Source organism: Hyla sarda, chromosome 9 (assembly GCF_029499605.1).
Source record: "Hyla sarda isolate aHylSar1 chromosome 9, aHylSar1.hap1, whole genome shotgun sequence".
NCBI lineage: Eukaryota > Metazoa > Chordata > Amphibia > Anura > Hylidae > Hyla > Hyla sarda.
Genome location: NC_079197.1, coordinates 172429195 through 172435194, shown reverse-complemented (window position 1 = coordinate 172435194; position 6000 = coordinate 172429195). Strand labels below are relative to the sequence as shown.

The 6000-nt window shown below is 42.2% G+C and overlaps 1 long non-coding RNA gene across 1 annotated transcript in view; it reads left to right on the top strand.

Moving 5' to 3' along the window:
• Positions 1-5391: 5391 nt before the first annotated feature.
• The window catches only part of LOC130291090 (uncharacterized), an 81847-nt gene continuing 81238 nt past the window's right edge, over positions 5392-6000 (top strand). The window contains exons 1-2 of the long non-coding RNA XR_008847795.1: positions 5392-5441; positions 5535-5613. This is a non-coding gene — a long non-coding RNA (uncharacterized LOC130291090). The remainder of the gene's footprint in view (positions 5442-5534; positions 5614-6000) is intronic.

The following is a 6000-nucleotide window of genomic DNA, read 5'->3' as shown; positions in this document are numbered from 1 at the left end:
CACCTATGGAGGTTGTGTTTCCACATACACAACAATGGTGAGCGCGTGTAGTGATGGTGTCCGCAGCCGACCAGTTAAATGTGGAGATTCAAGCGAATGGATAAAAGCAAGGTAGTTTATTCTCCCATCATGCAACGCGTTTCACTGCAACAGCAGCTTCATCAGGCATGATGCCTGATGAAGCTGCTGTTGCAGTGAAACGCGTTGCATGATGGGAGAATAAACTACCTTGCTTTTATCCATTCGCTTGCATTACTTGCACAGACCGGTGTTCCTCTTTGAAGCTATCCACAGGAACTGTCCAGAGCATTGAGAGTTGCTTCTGTTCTTGACTGTTCAGAGGCAGAGACAGACAGAGGTGGCAGCAGAGAGCACTGTGGACAGACAGAAAGGAAATTAAAAAAGAAAAGAATTTCCTCTGTAGCATACAGCAGCTGATAAGTACTGGAAGGATTAAGATATTTAAATAGAAGTAATTTAAAAATCTGTGTAACGTTCTGGCACCAGTTGACTTAATTTCCCCCGGAGGGCCATTTTTCATTTTTGCACTTTCTTTTTTTCCTCCACACCTTCTAGAAATCATAACACTTTCAATTTTCCACCTACAGACCCATATCAGGCTTGTTTTTTGTGCCACCAATTTTGCTTTGTAATGACATCAATTATTTCACCACAAAATCTATGGTGAGACCAGAAAAAAAAATATTTGTGGGGCAAAGTGAAATAAAAAATTGGGGGGGGGGGGGGGGGGGGGGGCTTCTGTTTCTACACAGTGCACTTTTCGATAAAAATTACCAACACCCAAATTACCGACACCCAATTTATGTCGATTTTATTTTATTATACTACCTAAAAAAAATTATAACTACATGCACCAAGATTAGTATGTTTAAAATTGTCCTCTTCTGACCCCTATAACCTATAACTTTTTTATTTTTCCATATACGGGGTGGTGTGAGGGTTCATTTTTTACGACGTGATCTGTAGTTTTTATCGGTGCCATTTGTTTTGATGGGACTTTTTGGCCGCTTGTTAAACATTTTTTTTAAGTTTACAAAGTGACCAAAAATCTGCAATTTTGGACTTTTGGTATTTTTTTTACGTAAACACCAGTGACCGTGCGGTGATACCACATATTTTTATTATGTTTACATTTTTTATATGGAATTTGGGAATAGTGGGATGATGTAAACTTTTAATATGGAAGGGGTTAATGCGTGTTATTTTAAACTTTTATTTAACTTTTTTTTTTTCTACACATTATTGGTCCCTTAGGGGACTTTTAAGAGGAATCATTAGATTTCTCACACAGATCAATGGAGTTGATCTACATTGAACAACATTGATCTGTGTGCTCTGCGCTCAATTGATAAAGCCTGGTGAAGCCAGGCTCTATTAATCACAGAGCTGGGACCAGCACAGGAGCAGAGGTAAGCCCTCCAGCTACCTCCACAGTGAATCCCCCCCCCCCCCCCCCAATCACGCTGCAGGTGGATGATGCACCCCACTGGACCACCAGGGAGGGTTTTAAGGTCTCTTTAGACACTGCTGTCAGCTTTGACAACAGTGATCTAAAGGGTTAATAGCCACATGCGGCGATCGCCGCATGTGGGCTATTAACCCGGGCCCCCAGCTACAGGAATCAGCTTGAGGCCACCCGGGCTTGAGTCAGGAGCCTGCGCCATACACTGATTGCCATCTTAAAAATCTCTGTTCGGTTCCTGGCCTCTATTATATGAACACTGTATATACTGTAAGATCTGTATGTATACACTATTGTATGATTATATATTTTGCGCGCTTTCTTGAGATAGATATATATGTATGTATATATATATATATATATATATATATATATGAGGATTGGTTGAGTAGTGCTGCTTTACACTCTTTTTGGATACTCACATACCTAGCTACTTGGCTACCTGTCTAGCTAACAACCTACCTGCTTACCTACCTAGCTACTTGGCTACCTACTTATCTACCTGCCTACCTACTAACATAGCTGGCTACCTACCTGGCTACCTATTTATCTACCTACCTGGCTATCTATATACCTACCTAGCTACCTGAATACCTACATACCTACCTAGCTACTTACCTACTCACATACCTATCTACTTGGCTACCTAACTGTCAATTTGTTTACCTACCTAGCTACCTACCTACATACCTACTTGGCTACCTACTCATCTTTCTACCTACCTGGCTACCTATCTACCTACTTACCTTCCCAGCTACTGATGCTGATATAGCAGCTCCCCAGGGGCTCTTGGTGTGCCTTTGGTTCCATCGGTTTGTATACTTCCTATAGGTTGAATAGTAAGGTATGAAACAGATGCCTGTTCACTCAGGTACTTCTTTAAAACATGGTGGCTCTTGTTAATTCATAGACTAACAGTACCATAGGGCATCCATTGGCTTATGGGTGCCTCTAAACCACTTTTTGTTTATCTTGCTCAAACATTTCCACTTTTTATGGACTTGTTTTTCTCAGACTTTATTTTCTATGACCTGGTGGAATTAAACTAAATAATTTTGATTCAAGATGGAAGCCTGACACTATATTGTATTGTATTAATAACACAACATATTGTTAAATATCCCAATATAAAGGGTACTCCACCCCTAGACATCTTCTTCCCTATCCATGCCCCCTCAATGCAAGTCTATGGGAGGGGGCGTGATGGCTGTCACGCCCCCTCCCATAGACTTTCATTGAGGGGGCGTGGCCTTAACATCACAAGCAGGGTGTAGCCGTGATGTCACAAGCCTCCAGTGCTCCGGTGCTGCACTCTAAATGAACGCCGGGTGCAGCCGGGAGATCACGGGGGTCCCCAGCGGTGGGACCTCTGCTGTCAGACATCTTATCCCCTATCCTTTGGATCGAGTACCCCTTTAAAAACAGAAAAAAAACATGGTCTATCGAGTGATTTTGTCAATTAATAGAATTTCTATAAAGAATATTCTACGATAATACATTGACGTCTCATGTCATTAATTCCATCTATAATAATGTTTCCCCTCTGTAAATCAGCCGGTGTAACTGGGTGTTCAGGGGATGCGTCCTCTACGGAGTCCTTTATAATCCCCCTTGGCTTAGAATTAGTCACAGATGGTTGGTGGGTAAATCCTCTGGTGTCCTTTATGTTTCTATAAGACAAGGCCACTCACAGAGATGAGACTAGATGTCATGCCGGACGTTCTGCATGGAACACATCTGGTTTTATTGTTCCGGACTATCTGCCTTCTACTCATCACAAACGCCATACATCAGGGACCGCACCACGAATACTGATACTAAGGACCCTCAGCCATAATACATCTGCTATACCTAGATGTCTCGCTGAGTGCTTTATATAGAACACATCATTGCTGTTTCCTCCATGTTGTGAAGAGACTTCTGAAGATACGTTGGTCACCCATGAGGGTTGTAGGCAGCCAAACTCATAGTTATGGAGGAATGTGAGATTTGGTAGGTCACAGATGGACCATGGGTGAGACCATAATGGGTGAGTAATCGTCCTCCTGGCCAAAGAGTACAGAGGATTTCATACACTGTTAGGATGGGAAATGTATATATGATAGTATTCATGGCTCCTCGAGGCCTCATGCACAAGGTGTTATTAACCCCTTTAGGACACAGGGTTTTTTCATTTCTGCACTTTCGTTTTTTCCTCCTCACTTCAACATGACAATGATCCCAAACACATCACCCGGGCAACAAAGGACCTTCTTTGTAAGAAGCATTTCAAGGTCCTGGAGTGGCCTAGCCAGTCTCCAGATCTAAACCCCATAGAAAACCTTTGGAGGGAGTTGAATGTCCGTGTTGCCCAGCGACAGCCCCAAAACATCACTGCTCTAGAGGAGATCTGCATGGAGGAATGGGCCAAAATACCAGCAACAGTGTGTGAAAACCTTGTGAAGATTTACAGAAAACATTTGACCTCTGTCATTGCCAACAAAGGGTATACAACAAAGTATTCAGATGAACTTTTCTTATTGACCAAATACTTATTTTTCCCCCTTAAATTCTTTAATAATCATACAATGTGATTTTATGGATTTTTGCCCCACTGTATTTAATGTTTTTATTTAATTTTTGTACATTATAATGGGGGTAGCCATCTTGCCCAAACATAGAAAACAATAGACTGGAGTGGACTCATTAACTTCTGTGGAAGAGTTTTTCAGGCATGCTGTGAGATCTGAGTGTAGGGAGGGGGAGGAAGAGAGCTGTGACCATCACCTATTGTGAATGGCCTGAACCCATTCAATCTATAGATAGGATGTCACCTTTCATTGTCCCCATTCCTTCATGTGATGATAGTGAGGAGACTGCTGGGAAGTTTTCTCTCAGAAGCCTTAGCTTATTATTAGGGGTAGTGACCAGAATTAAAACTGCAAACTACAATATATAGTTAAATTTAACATTAGAAAGAAAATTACCAAAAAGTCTTAAAAAATAAGTTTACTATGATGACACATTCCATGCAGTGCAGGCGTGATGATGTCACTGATCGGTGTTTACACTGTGGATTGCTGCGCCGGACAGAGGTAAGCATGATGTGTGTTTTTTTGTCATCCTGGCATGGGGGGAATTGGGGAGGTGGCAGACTACTTTCCGATCTATCTACCTGTCTTCCTTTTTACCTACCTATCTACCTACTTACCAACCTAGTTAGCGATCTGGATACCAACCTAGCTACCTACCTACTAACTACTACCTACATACCTAGGTACTTGGTACCTACCTTCCTACTTACCCTCCTACCTAGCTACAAAACTACTTGGCTACCTCCCTAGTCACCTACCTACTTACCTACCTAGCTACTTGGCTACCTACTTACCTACCTGACTACCTACTGACATAGCTGGCTACCTACCTGCCTACCTTTTTACCTACCTACCTGGCTATCTATATACCTGTATACCTACATAGCTACCTGAATAACTATGTACCTACATAGCTACCTGAATAACTACGTACCTACATAGCTGCCTACCTACTCACATATTAAGCTACTTGGCTACCTATCTAACTACCTGGCTACTGACACTTACATAGGATCTCGCCAGGGGCTTTAGGTACCCCTCTGGTTCCATTGGTTTGGATACTTCCTATAGGTTGAATAGTAATTCATGAAACAGACATAATTCCATATTTTTTCATCCTGTTATCATGAGATATATGCAGTTGACCCTTGTGTCTAAGCTTGAGAGAGATTGTAAGTCCTGTTGGGAAGAAGGTCTATGGGGGAGATTTATCATAGCCTAACCAGAGAAAAAGTTGTCCAGTTGCCCATAGCAACCAATCAGATCGCTTCTTTCATTTTTAACAAGGCCTCTGCAAAATGAAAGAAGCGATCTGATTGGTTGCTATGGGCAACTGGGCAACTTTTCCTCTGGACAGGTTTTGATAAATCTCCCCCAATGTGTCTGTGAGTAGCACTGATGGGTATGCTGGGGCTATATAAATAATGAGACATGGGGGGCCTCCACTTTTTATAACTTTCTATATTATGTTTTCACAGATGAACATGTAAGGTTTTGAAGACCACAAAAGAAGCATTTCACCTTACCCTCCATTGTTTCATCACACCTATCATGAAGGTAAAGAATGAAACGCATCATGGGTTCATTTTAATGGGCTTCTCTGAGATGCCTCACGTTCTCCTTCCTCTCTTCTCTGTCTTCTTGGGAGCCTACATCATCTGCATTGTAGGGAACGTCTCTATTTCCATGCTTATCATATTACAACCTCAACTCCGCACCCCAATGTACATCCTTATGGGTAATCTGGCCATGGTGGATATTTGCATAACATCTACTACGATTCCAAGGGCCTTGTATGGGCTCCTGTCTGGAGACACCTACATCTCCTTCCATAACTGCTTCCTGCAGTTCTTCTTCTTCTTGGTATTCGGTAACATGGACAGTTTCCTTCTGGCTATCATGGCCCTTGACCGATACTCTGCAGTCTGTCATCCATTGCGTTAC